Genomic DNA, 15,111 nt, shown 5'->3' on the forward strand with positions numbered 1-15,111 from the left:
TTTTTTGATAGCCAGGGTAACAAATCCCATCCAGATGGACTTGAAATCCAAGGCAGCACATGCTACATCAATCACTTGTTCTTTGACTCTGGGACAGCTGTTACTAGCTGTGATGCTACCACCAATGGCATAGGGAAACTTGGTTTATCTTTTTTAACAAAATAATGTGTATTTACTTGAAAGGTAAAGCAACAGAGATGGAGGGAAAGAAAGACAGAGAAAGAGATTTTCTACCTGCTGGTTCATTTACCAAGTGGTCACAAAAGCCAGGATAGGTCCAAGCTAAATCCAGGAGCAAAGAACTCCATCAAGGTCTCCCACAAAGATGGCAGGGCCTAAGTATTTGGGCTGTCTCCCAATTCCTTCCCAGGTGCATTAACAGGAAGCTGGATCAGAAGCAGGAAAATTGGGACTTGAATCAGCACTCTGATATGAGATGCTCGCCTTGTAGTCTGTGGCTTAACTCACTATGCCACAATGCTGGCCCCAAAATTCGATTATCTTTGATTCTTCCTTCTCTTCCTATAAGTTTTCAATATCTCAATTCTACCTTCCCAAAGGAATTGCCTTATTATTCTTATGTTTGCTACTGTCCCTTTTGTCTGATTTGCCTTGTTGATATAGAATTTCATGATACAAATATCTTTCTCTAAGTTCTTGAATGCAAGCTACAGAGAAAATCCAGTCTGTTTAAATTATGACTGAATTTCTACACTCGATCTTAGCCAAAAGGCCAAGAAGCGATTTTTGTTGAATTTCTATGTGACCAATTTTCAGCCCTCACATAGTGCTGTTGGTGGACTTATAAACTGCTCCCTGCCCTCAAATTCTAATGTTGAAACCCCAACACCCAATAACTCAGAATGTGGCTGCATTTGAAAATGGGATCTTTAAAGAGGTGATCAGGTTAATGGGATGACTTTAGGGTGAGCCCTAATCAAATTTCGCTTGTGTCTTTATTAGCAGAGATTAGAACACAGAATGTACATTCACAGAGGGATGCCCATATGAGGACACAGCACAAAGTCTTTCTGCAAGTCACACAGAGGCCTCCAAGGAAACCACAGTCTTTGCAACTCTATCACAGTACCTTGAATAATGCCCAGCACACTGTAGATGAGGCTATGAGTTCTGTTATGGAAAGTTCCATGTTTACTCTGTTCAACATCAAGCCCACGTCAAGCACGGATCCTGTGCAAAAACAGGGTGCAGCAAATTTGGGGGGAATGAATAAACACTCAGGTGAACTGATTAAAAGAAATGTATAAATCAGGTAGTTAAATTTCTTTCTATTACAAGCAACAAGACTGATTCATACAGAAGTTAATTCCTAATCTTTGGTCTTTTAATTCAATAGTCCAACACGGCCTACCTGGAACAATATGACCCTTTAAAAAGGTTGTATATTCTCGGGGCAAAAAAACAACAACTAGAAGTCATTAACATTTTCTTACATTTTTGTTTATTATATTAGAAAATTATTAGCTTTTAAGACCTTGAAAACATGGGACCCAAATAATCAAATATATAAAGAGTGACATATCTGTTGATAGAAAATACAGACTGATACTTGACTGTTTACTTCATTATGGTTCTTCAGTGAGATATCACAGCTTGACCAGCATCAACATAATGGCATTAGGACACCAAGCAATGTTTTATTTACTGTTTATGGGTGTACTTCTGTGTATGTTGTCCATGTGCATATGTGCATGCTATAACCAAAAAAGCATTGACAATAAGTTCAGAAAAACAATGGAGAATGCTCTAAACAAAATTCAATTTACTTTTAGGTTTTATGTAGCAATTGTCAAGGCATAATATTAACTCACAATCACACTGTAAAAAAAGTTCTAAAATTTCAAATTCTTTTAGGCTTTTATTAAGTGCTAATGCACTTATTTGTCATAGAACTTATTTGAAAATAACATCAATGTGTTTTTCAACAGATAATAGTAGTAAACTTTCTCTATTGCTTACCTTTATAATACAAGGTTTATTATCTACCACACAATTTACATTTGGGCCAAATTATTTTGTGCTATGAGTACTGTCTTGTGCATTGTAGGGTGTTTACCAGCAACCACTTTCTAGTTGCCAACAGCAGCTTCATCCATTTTCTGACAATAAAAAATGTCTCCATATATTGACAAATATTCTCTGGGAGTAAAACTGTCTCTGGCTGAGAGCCACTGCTAAAAAAGATACTGAGATTTTGTTGTTTAAGTAAAGATGACTGCTGTTAATTCCCACCTCACCTTCCTCCTCCGAAATGCCCACACAATTCCAGTAGCTGAACATAGTAGTTTATTTCTTAACTCTAGCACAGTCAAGTGTAGATCTGAATTGTGGGAATGGGATGTGAGACTTGTCTCATGCCACAATCCAGGCTGACTGGCCACCATCAAGGTTTCCCTGAGTGTACACACAAACAGCATATGGAGAAAGAGGTAAGAGGATTGTTACTGATAGGTTTCCGTTAGCCTGACCTACACTTGGAACGTAAGCTGTCCATTCACACTGCTAGTGACATCTGTACTAATGACCACTTGAAACGCAGTCACAAGGCCTCAGTTTATTGATAGGGAATCAGAAACAGAGAATAGGTCTATGCATATGAGAAAAGATCATCTTAGTAATATATGGTTTCTGCTGAATGTCTAATAATTTTTTAAGATTTATTTATTTTACTTGAAAGAGTTACACAGAAAGAGAAGAGGCAGAGAGAGAGAGAGAGGTCTTCCATCCCACTGGTTCACTCCCCAAATGGCTGCAACAGCCGGAGCTGCTCTGATCCGAAGCCAGGAGCCAGGAGCCAGGAGCCAGGAGCTTCTTCCCGGTCTCCCATGCAGGTGCAGGGGCCCAGGGCCTTGGGCCATCTTCCACTGTTTTCCCAGGCCATAGCAGCTGGATCAGAAGTGGAACAGCCAGGACTCGAACCAACGCTCATATGGGGTGCCTGCACTGCACACAGCGGCTTTACCTGCTACGTCACAGCACTGGTCCCTAATAATGGTTTTTAAAAGTTATGTTCCCTTGTATTTCTATGGAATGTATCACAGATGAAGGTTTTGTTGACTTGCATTGGACCAAGAAAGTAGTTTATGAGAAGTAATGAACTCCCCAGTTACTTTTCTCAGTATCTGAACCAAGGATGATTGAACAGATTGTGCTTAATCACCTTTTGATCCATTTACAGAATGGGCCAAATGTCACTTAACGTCTACTTAATAAGTAAGTGTATATTTCATGGAAATTCTTGTATGGCTTCTCTGAGAGGAATTGTATTTTTGGTAATCACTTGACAATTAGAAAATTCATGGTTAAAACAAAGATAGATTCTAATGATGAACAGCCTTTCTTAGGTATAATTACAAAGAGCAGTACTTACGTTCTCAAGAGGACAGAAGATTGACTTCTGTTTTTTCTTTGTTTTCACTAGTGGGAAATGTATGTCTACTATTCTATTGAACATAAATACTTAATAAAATGATTGACTGAAATAGCAAGAGTCTTATTTGTAATAATAGGGCATAGAGAAGCTAACATCACACAAAGCTCAAATCCATGTTCCCGGGCCCATGATGTTCACATTTTTACATGTTGTGAGCATGACTGGCCCTGGATGAAATATCCCCTCACAATTTATTTTTGGATGTATTCTACCCTTAGGAGCACTACATCCCATCCTGGAGTTTTTCTGTCAAATTTTTTCCTCTAAATGCAACAAACATTATCAAGAAAAATCTTTGCTAAAGCACATACCTCTGTCATAGAGCCATACAAAAACACCAACTCTGCTCTCCAAGAGACTCATTCAAACTGCCAACCACATTCAACATGACAGAACAGCCTAGCTGCGGTGGCTTTCACAAACCATAGAGTGCAGGTGATAGAATAATTAAGCTTAATTGAGGGCTATTAGCAAATAACTCACAAATAGTTTGAGTCAAATGGAATCTTGAAAGCTATATGACTTTTAATAGATGAGGGAATTATGCTCACTCTCATTTCCATAGCTTTCCTCTTGCAGCTTCAAACCAAGAAAAATACATTCTAAATCTATATTAGCCAACTTTAGTTCCTCTTCTCCTTATAGCTTTCCCTTTGAAATCAATTTCTTCCTACCCACTCTAGTTTCATAAACATTCATCACTTTTTCCCTGGGTTGTTATTTATTATCTCATATTATTCACTTCTTCAAACATAATAAATCTCACTAATTTCATTCATTCATTTCATTCATTCATGGTAGGTTTGAACTCTAAGTCTATGTGTAAAATAACTATGACTTAAGCTCATTGATAGCATCTTTTATGCCCCAAAATGCAACCACCATATAAATTATTTATAATAAACTCTCAGTTAAATGAGTCAGATTCTTGAAATGATACTTAGATCAGTTTGGGGGATTTAATTTCAACTCCAAGATGGTAGCAAAAACTCCTGTCTTTGGCCTGGCCCTAGCTCCAGATGTTGTGAGGATGTAAGTAATGAAGCAGCAGATGAAAACCCTCTCATTCTCTTCCCTCCATTTCAAACAAATAAAATAATTATTTAGAACAATGGTAGCCAGAAAAGAATATGTACCTGTTGAGCACATTCACCTTCCATTTGGCATTAGTGTGGTTTAAATGCATCATTGAATATTCCTATGTGTAGTGGGTACCTTTTGTTAACATGCGATAAGGGTTTGCATGCAATCCATTTTCTTGTTCTAGATAGCTGCAGTGCCAGGAAGATACAGTGAAAGGGGGGTTTCTGCGTCATCTTAAAGGGGGGAAAGGAAATCCCATCTTCTTCAAATCATGGAATACATCTAAAAACGGAAAGTATGGCTAAGATGATTTTTAAAAATAGAGCGAGGACTAAGAAGGAATTAAAGGGCAAATACAATTTCACAAATTCTATTTACACAGTAAGCTAAATTCCACTGGGAGAGAAAGAATCAGATGAAAGTTTGAGAGATGATTAAATACATAGGCTTCAAATGTTTGAATTCTGATTTTACCTCACTTTGCTCACTTGCAAGGTAGTTTATAGGACAAGGGTACTTCAAGAAGTTCACAGAAAAATGGAATTTAAAGGTAAACTTATTTTGAGGCAATTTTTTGAAATTTATACAGGGTTGTTAGGTAATATACATTTTCCTTGATTGTTTTGAAGATCTTTCATACGTGGTAGAAACATCCTAATAAACTCTGTGTCATAGAGCTGTGAACTGAATTAAAACAGTCAAAAGGCTTAGAGCAGTGTAGCACCAACAAAACCATGTACAGCATTAGATATCCTTAGACCTATGAAAGTCGTGCACGGAGAGGTTTGGGGATTTCAAAAGAGACTCTCTTATCTTTCTTCCCTCTGCTTGATTTGGAGTTCCCCATTCATAATAGATACCAATTTTTCATGTGAATAAGATGATGTGATACAAAGAATTGATACGAATACATGGTTGATATGAATAAAGACTTTGAGGCAAAGATCACAAAATTTCCTCATTATGGAATTTGAAAGGTCTATTGCAGCTTGTAGGGCATTCATTCAGACAAAACTAAACTGCAAATGAAAATGGTGCAGAGCCAGCCAGAATGAAAGCTTGGTTTGCTTCATACGAGTCATCTCTATTTTCTGAACCAGAAACTACAGATTTCACCATCTCTGGAATATATGTTTGCCAAATTAAAATAAATAATCATTCCTAAAAGTTTCTGGAAGACATGACATCAATTCTCAGAGAGTTTTTTTGTACAGCAGTCACATGTGCAGAGTTGCATTGTCTAAGCACAAGTATAAAAACCTTAACAAGAATTAGCCATTTGGAGGTGTTAAGTGGGCTGGTCCACTCTGAGCTGCCTCAGGAGACTTCTTGTTTGCATTCATGAGAGCCATTGTAACTAAGGTCTCTAGTCTCTGGTAAGAAAGCTTTCCCTGAAGGGTGCTTAAAAGGAGCCTGGAGGACTGAACTCAGCATATTCTCAAAGGATTTACAGACATCTTCACAATTCAAGGATGTAAGAATGACATGACCCAGTTACTTTTCTTCTCTTGAAATAATGTAACAAAATAATAGCTGGCAGTTGAATTTCCCCAGTGCTTACAAGTGTTTAATTCCTAACTAAATGAGAGGAAGACTGACTCTCCACTTTTTCAAGCTGTTTCAGAGAACAAAACTGGACTAAGCTCACTGAAAAAAAACTGCTTTTCAAGGAAAATGTCAGAAGTCACTATATTAATTAATGCGCTGTCAAATTATCAATAGCTTATGTGAATTTAATTGTCTATAAATATATCTTCAGACATGTACATGAGGGTCTACTGAGAGTCATAACCTAGAATTTCTAGTTTTCTTGACATAGAAAAGGGAAAGAATTCACTCATTGATTTATTTATGACAATTAAAAGATGAACTCAGTTTCTTTGACAGAGCAATCTACAATATTATCATTCTTTTCAAAATTAGAAAACCGCAACAGAAATATATGTTGCTATCTCAGCAGCTTAAGGGGTTAAAAAACATTCTATGTACAAAAAAATCTAGAATGATAGAAACACTGTATTTTTTTTAAAAAGCTATGCTTTTCTATCCTCAGCATCTATGTCTCTGTTTTGCATATTTTATGGAAGTTCATTTTATAACATTAAACTTGAAGCATTGATTTTTAGGTTTTTAATAGCTATACATATTTTGTTACATTACACAGAAACAGAATGTATTTAAAAATATAGACCTATTTAAAGCGGTACTAAACCTTTCCAAATAGATAAGCTTTCAAGGTCATCAGATACATCTCAATGCATAATTTGAAGATGAATGTGTTCTTTGACTGCAATTAAACTATATTTGGTCTGTGGTTTACATAAAAATGCAATTTTTAGGGAAAAATCATCATCATATCTGAAAAAGTTCTGATGTAGCTTTCTGCCCAGTGATCCATTCCCTCAGAAGATGGCAAATAAACCAAGTATATTTAAAGGCAAGAACTGACACCTTCTGCTACAAGATAAATTAATTGATCAGATTTCCACCTTAGGAGGTCGACTGGTGACGAGGGATTGAGCACCGGGAAGTTTCATTGCAGCTATGTTCCAGGAGAGCAATCTTCATCATTTCCCTGCTGCTGCCTTCAATTTACAGAGAGTGCTGTGCAGGAATAAACTGTAATGTATGGCTATGGCCCCAAACATGAGTATACGACTTTACCCAGTGCCATAAAATAAGAATCCTGAGCAGAAAATCATTACTTAAACCACTTTGCCATTGAGGCAGGCCATACACTACATCTACGTTTTTCACAGAGATATACAGAAATATTAGAGAGAGTTAACCGGGAGAAAGATACAGATTGGTGTTTGGTTACTGAGGGAAAGATGCTATACTCGATGTGCATTATCAAGCTTTGAAACCCATGCATTAGACAAATTGGATTTTAATATCAATATATTTATTGTCACTTATAAAAAACCCCAAGGAAAGGTATGTTCTAAGGCTACTGGATTCAATGGCCCAGTGGCATTGTTAACCAACTTCTTTCTTTCTTTTTTATTTTTAACCAACTTATTTCTTTCGAGAGCTCTTTGCTCGCACTGGATTCTGGCAGTGTTTATATCATCTTCAGGTTACAGATACTCCTTGACCCATGATAGACTTATTTCCTGATTAATTCACCCTAGGTTTAAAATATCATAAGTCAAAGGTACATTTAATGCATGGAACCGTTAGACTTCATAGACTTCATATCTTAGCAACACAGTACACTCAATTGTTTCTCCTCATGATCACGATTGGCTGGAGGCTGCAGTTTGTGCAGTGCCCCAGCATCATGAAAGAATTTCATGCCACATATTACTATTCCAGGAAAAGATCAACATTCAGAATTCATGTTTTCTACTAAATGTATATGTCTTTCATACCATCATAAAGTTAAAATTTCTTTAATTCAGATCGTAGTCATTAGAAACTGTCTGTAGTGTCGTTTATTACCATAAGATATCTGCTCTAGAGCAGTAGAGGCAGAAGCCTTAGTGTTCATGATCACTGGGAAGAAAATGGCCTCAGTATTGAATATTAATCATTTTCTTTGATCTGATTGAAACTATTAATTGTGTGACAATTGTCTCTCTAATACAAATAACAAAGTTTTTCCCCCAGAATGTTGTTTTTGTTTTGTTTTGTTTTGTTTTGTTTTAACAGGCAGAGTGGATAGTGAGAGAGAAACAGAGAGAAAGGTCTTCCTTTGCCGTTGGTTCACCCTCCAATGGCCACCGCGGCCGGTGCACTGTGGCCAGCGCACCATGCTGATCCGAAGGCAGGAGCCACGTACTTATCCTGATCTCCCATGGGGTGCAGGGCCCAAGCACTTGGGCCATCCTCCACTGCACTCCCGGGCCACAGCAGAGGGCTGGCCTGGAAGAGGGGCAACCGGGACAGAATCCGGCGCCCTGACCGGGACTAGAACCCGGTGTGCTGTGCCGGCGCCGCTAGGTGGAGGATTAGCCTAGTGAGCCGCGGCGCCGCACCCCCCGCCCCGAATGTTTTAAAACACTATCAGATGCATAAATATGAATACTTGAATTATATCAGAGTATCTTTTAGTTCTGTAGGATGTGGAAGAATAACTACTTGAAAAATATCAGAATATTTGTTAATAATGGAGAAGAGGGGAAATGTTTGCTCTTGTATGTAACTGATGTGCCCACAAGAAATAACATCAAGACAGACCTGACTAAACAATTCAGCAAGCCATGAACCATTAACTTGACTGCCATATGGCAAATTATCGAACTCTGGAGACTTTTCTCATATGGAAAATCAGAATTTCTATTACTCATTTTAGTGTAGTTGTGTTGATTAGATATATTAAATGAGTACCATTTAGCAGAGCCTGGCAGGTATAGAGGTTCAAAAGCAGCTTTTCCAAAAGCTAGTGAGAAAGAGAAGGAGAACTTATGATTGTGATGTTACTAATGAAATGGGCTGAAATATTGATGACATGCCTGCATGATTGTAGATTTACTGAAAGAAAAGCAAATGTCAATCTCTGGAATATGCCTAATTATCTGGTAAAGGTTTTCATCATATTCTGCTGAGACTTATCTATTTAGAAAATATACAGACCCCTGCTAGCAGACGTAACCTCAGAAATAAGTCAGACTCCAGAGTACAGGCCGAAACACTGCCAGCCACCACCCTGATTCTCTTGACTGGGACAGGAGGTTCACATCTGCGTGGACCCTAGTGCTGAGTGGGGCAATATGCCAATTTCTAAAGTGAATATTTCTAGTTAATAATATATATATATTCTAGTTGATAAATTCAGCTTTTCTTTTATTTTAGGCTCAAGTGATTTTGACTGTCTCTTAATTGATATCTTCATTAATACTGTTTAATGTAATTAATTTAATTTAATTTAATTAAACCTGTGAAAATTAAACCTATGAAATTTATCTTTTGATATCCATTTGTTATTGATTCCTTCTGAAAAGCACTATCATTTTTTTTGAGAATACAACTATTCCAAATAAAATTTCTATTCTCATCGCTAGAAGATGCATTATATAGTAGATATCTATGCCAGCAAGGTACAAATAGATGCTTTATTATAAATTATTTCCCAGAAAATGACTCATTAGTGGTTTAATTCAATAGATCTAAAACATTTTTAAGGTCTGTCTGGCTAATTTCCTGCAAAAAGCTGTAATCATTCTTTTAATCCCTTCTTTTTATCTTTCCTATTTTATCTTTTTCTGCATATTCCAAAGTACAACAGTGATGTTCCACCTTCTCACTCTGTGTATGATATATAGCATACATACACATTAAAACTTAGAAATCAACTGCAGGTGCATTGATTAAATTTTCCCACATAAAGACGACCTGAATAAATTTTACATTCATTTAAATTTGTTTATCCACTAATTCTACCTGCCAGTGTCTTTCATAGGATGTTTACTTTAGTTTCAATTCAAAAATCATTGAATGTTAAAGTTAAATATAAGGGAGAAAATAAATAATTTATTTCTTGAAACATTAAATTTGCCACATGTATTTGGCATATGAAGTAAAGCATTTATCTGAGCTTGATAAGTTGTTTTTGTACATTAATAAAGCCAGGAACAAAAATATTATATTAAAAGTGTATTTATTTTACTGCTGAAAAAAATTTAAATATCACGTCTAAAATATAACTGATACAAGTAGGAGAATTGGAGTCCTATAAAATTGAAAGTTAAGTACAAGGGTAAAATTAGCACATTATAACTCACATAAATACTAGCATCTCTTCTCTTACTTTCTCTTAATATTCTTTAGTGTTGAGAAGTCTCCTGTTCCTATCTGTTCTCATGAGCTTCATAACAGATCTCTAGGCATATGTAATGAAATGTAACCCATAATCCCCACACATAGCAGCTCTAGATAAACAAAGCATGCATAGCAGTTAACATAAAAAATGTATATACTTTACATGGTAATTGATCAGAGATTGTACTTTTTCACTAAACCTAATTTCTTACATGTCATTTTTTATTCTATTAAATTAAATTTGTTTAAATATATACCCATGGAATGGTGAATTTCTGGAAGGTGGAGATTGAATTTTATTTTCTGAATGTATAATTCATGGTGCATCCTGCACGTACAACATATATTTGTTGAACAAATCCTATTAGAACCACTATATAGTAAGAGTAGGAAAGATGACATTGGTCTGGTAATATTGAAAAAGATCAAGGATAGAGGTACACCTTGAAGTATGTGGCGAATTATATCTGGGGAACAGTTTTAGTGAGCACCCTACGCAATATTCAGTCTAATTCAGAAGAAAGCTTAAAGTCAGAAAGAAACACGGTGGGGTCAGTATTGTCACACAGTGGGCTATGTGAAATGTCAGCATCCCATATTCAAATGTGGGTTCAAGTCCCTGCTCTGTTTCTGATCCAGTTGCCTGATAATGTGCCTGGGAAAGCAGCAGAAGGTAGAACAAGTACTTGGGCCCCTGCTTACCCATGTGGGAGACCCAGATGGAGTTCTGGGCTCTTGGCTTTGGCCTGATCCAGACCTAGCTGTTGCAGCCATTTGGGGAATGAATCAGCAGGTGAAAGATTCTCTCTCTCTTTCTCTCTCTCTCTCTCTCTCTCTGCTTCTTAGACACACACACATTCTCTCTCTCCATCTCTCTCTCTCTCTTTCTCTGAGACACACATATTCTCTCTCTCTCTCTTTCTCTCTCTCTCATCTCTCCCTTCCTCCCTCCAAACAAATAAGAAATCTTTAAAAAGAAAGAGAAAGAGATTCTGAGTGCAATAGACAGAGAAGACTTATTTGTTTACATTAAGCAAAGTGTGTGCCTACAGCACTAACAGCAGTTGAGGACAGAAACAAAGTCAGCATAGAACTCCAAGCAGTCTAAAGTTAAAGAATTTAGTTTAAATCATTCATCATTTAATTAATGAGAAATAATTAACATATTAATTAAGTAATGAGAGATAATTAAGCTATTAACTTTTCATCGCCCATTTAGGTTATCAGACTAGTCAGCTTTTACCTTGATAAACAAGGGTATAAACAAATTTATCAGATAATTATACTTTGGAGAAGGAGGGTGGTATTGATATAAAGAGTCATAGAATAGTGTACTGCATGGTAAAGTCAAGTTCTTGTATATTAGTAGAATAATTAGAAATTCCAAAGAACCTCAAGGTCCTAAAGGAGAAAATGAATGTGGAAATAAAAGCAAATCACAGATATTGAAGATCCTACACAGTGAAGTCCTTCACCATCTGAAACACAGAGACAGTTTCTGCAACATTTAACAATCAACCCTGGACAAGTTATATATAAACTCTGCTCTGTTTCATTGACAAGAACCTTTTGTAATGCCTCAACCACCTACAAGGGATCCTGAGGAAAGAGTCTTCATTTGGCTTATATTTTGTGTCACTTGAAGTGTGATATAAAATAGTTATGCAACACTGATCAACCTTCTACAGAGGGCACAGTGTAACAGTTTTTAAGCTACATGCACATTTGCATATAATACACACATAGACATGATTTGGCATCCAAAATATTTAATATGTCAGATGGAATTTCAACTCTAGAAAGTCATCACTTACCTGAGGAAAAATATAGTGAATTTAGAAAAAGAAGGAGGATCTACTCATATGCCAGGAAAACACAGACTAGTAATTTTTACATTTTTGCATGGAAATAATTATTTCATTTTATCCAACCCCTGAGATTCTTAAGTTTTATAAGATTTCTGGGGCTGGCGCTGTGGCGCACCAGGTTAATCCTCCACCTGAGGTTCCAGCATCCCATATGGACGCTGGTTTTAGTCCCAGTTGCTCCTCTTCCAGTCCAGCTCTCTGCTATGGCCTGGCATAGCAGTGGAGGATGGCCCAAGTGGGCCCCTGCACCCACATGGCAGACCAGGAAGAAGCGCCTGGCTCCTGGCCTTGGATCGGCGCAGCTCCGGCTGTTGCGGCCATTTTGGGAGTGAACCAACGGAAGGAAGACCTTTCTCTCTGTCTCTCCCTCTCACTGTCTGTAACTCTACCTCTCAAACCAATAAATAAAAAATCTCTAAAAAAGAAAAAAAAAAGACTTCTGACAGCAAGATGCACTTCCAGAAATAGTGTCTTGGGTACTTCTCTTGTTAGATGGTTCACAGCCTATGTCTTCCAATACAATGGTAATGGTATCAGCCAATCTAAAACTTGCTGCATTGACTGAAGGTAAGCCAATCACTGTCTTTGTTAGTGGATAACTTATCTACAAAATTTTGGCTTTACTGTGGAGGCCAAGAACATATTTCCCTCAGAGGCACAATTCAGAGAACCTTGCACTCCATAAAATATAAAATGAAGATCCATTCTTTATATAAGGTATAGTCTTAATTGTAATTTATCTTTCCTATCAAAAGTAAAAACAAATATTTTGTTCAGCTTACTTGAAAAGTATGGCACTTTGAAAAATAATACAAAGAGGGAAAAATCAACTTAGCATATATGGAGGAAAGACTATAGGACAGTAGAACAAATCACGACTCCTTTATTTGTCAGGCCAGAGTAAGGGATGGGTGGTCACTCCATTAAGTAACCCATAATCTGCACATTAGCATCAAATTCAATAGCATGTGTCACTCACTTTGAAATATAGAGTAATTCACATCTTACGACATATGATAATAATTTACCACATCTTAATTTTTCCCCTTTCTCTTATTTTTGACTATTTCATCACTGTATAAAGTTTTAGAATGTTTGTGTTTTATCATTGGTTTCTGCAAGAGAATTACTCATGAGCTTGAATAAACTCCAAAGAAAATAATTAATTTACTCCTCAAGAAGTCTTTATTAGAATAGCTAAAATAAGTGTATTTGCAATATGTTTTTTATATTAGAACATCCTGAATATAAGCAAATATTTTCAAGACTTCATTTTCACTTCAATGATACAAAATGGATTTTTCCCTCAACCTTGGATTATTGACGGAATTATTTCTCACCTTATGCTATAGCCCTTTATACTTTTAATAAGAGTTGTATACATAAGCAGAGCACCTTCTTAAAACCCTGCCTGCGTTATTTCACTCTGTGCTCAAAATTCTAATGACTTCAGCAAAAGGGAAATATTAAACTCATATCCTATGTCATGTAATGCTCTCCAAATTTAGACATGAAATATATCATTGCCTCAGCCTTTTTAGTCAGATAGGTTGATTTATACACAGACTTATCTTACTCTGCCATTTCCTTTTGGTTTTACAGGTGCACAGTTCTTTCCTCTTCTTCTATCTTATTTCCATCAAATCCATAGGACTATACACACAGTAGATCTTTCTGATTAAATCAAAGCAACCTCACAAGTCACCCTTCAATAAATGGAAGTTCATCCTCTCTTTGATTCTGCTTTGTTGGTAGCTTTAAAAAGCAAGATGCCTTGTTTCTACAGCTGATACTCACATGGAATCCCACTTCCCATTAATCTTTTGAAATGAAGAGAATGGTTTATTCCTGTGGATTTCTCATCAGCAAAAAATTGGAGTCCTGATACAGGAACTCAGCGCATTACCTGAGGCCATTTTACCTACTGCTTTCAGATTTTCCTTCTATTAACTTCCAGCAGGTGGCCTGAAGTGATGGATGCTGCTGGATGGTCATGGCTGCATCCCACCTAAGTATTGTATCATCTATTACTGCAGGTGGGAACCCTTGATGCCTGCAATTTCTCTGATTAATGTCATTTCTGTAGTTGCTATTTGGGTAGAAACAGAACTATAGTGGGATCTGCTTGGAGGCCAGTTTCTCAAATGAGAAGGAATTTTTTGGAAATTTTGTATGCAAGTGATAAAGTCATGGAGCTCACCTGTAGACAGCATTCCATGGGAAAAGGTATAGAACTTTGGGTAAGCATTATGTTTAAAAAGAGAATAATAATACTACAGGATTCTAGAAGTGAAACTATAAAAAGAAGTGCAAAAATAATGATATTTAACAGTTTTAGAGGATTTACTTAATAAATGTCTGATAAAAGTCATCTCTGAGTACTTTATCTTATTAATTTAACTAATAATCACAAGTATCTGAGGAGTCGTTTCCTTGTTATGCATATTCTATGCATGAGGATTAGCACAAAAGTTAAATTAATTTCCTGAAGCTCTCATGCTTAGTAAGTGACAGGATTAGTATTTCCAACAAGGGTAGTTCCATTGCAGAAATTACATGAGGATAGTTTATATTCCTTTGCCACCAATACTATGTCAAGAGTTTTATATAAAATATTGTACTTAATTCAACAACTCTGACAGGCAGACATTACCATTTCCAAGGTTCTAAAAGGCAAAGTTATTTGTTTCAAGGCTTCACATCTGTAATATTAGTGACAAAGCAAAACCTGCAATACGACTGCCTGTCCAAATCCTAGGCTCTTTCTGCAAGGCATCCTTTCTTTTATCTTGATAAAGGAGGAACCATTGTTTTCTCTATGAAAATCCATCACTTCCTCAGTACAAAGAATTTGAATTTGTTGAGAGGGATAAAGGAGGCAGAAAATGTGCTCTTCTGATTAGGGGTGAAAAATTTGTAAGAAGAATTCCATGAAAAGATTTA

The 15,111-nt window shown here is 36.6% G+C and overlaps 1 pseudogene; it reads right to left on the reverse strand.

The window, feature by feature from the left end:
* Nucleotides 1–598: 598 nt before the first annotated feature.
* LOC127491852 (U2 spliceosomal RNA) lies at nucleotides 599–745 on the reverse strand (annotated as a pseudogene).
* Nucleotides 746–15,111: the final 14,366 nt, after the last annotated feature.

This window comes from Oryctolagus cuniculus, chromosome 3 (genome assembly GCF_051225735.1).
Source record: "Oryctolagus cuniculus isolate XC-2025 breed Fujian yellow rabbit chromosome 3, ASM5122573v1, whole genome shotgun sequence".
Lineage (NCBI taxonomy): Eukaryota > Metazoa > Chordata > Mammalia > Lagomorpha > Leporidae > Oryctolagus > Oryctolagus cuniculus.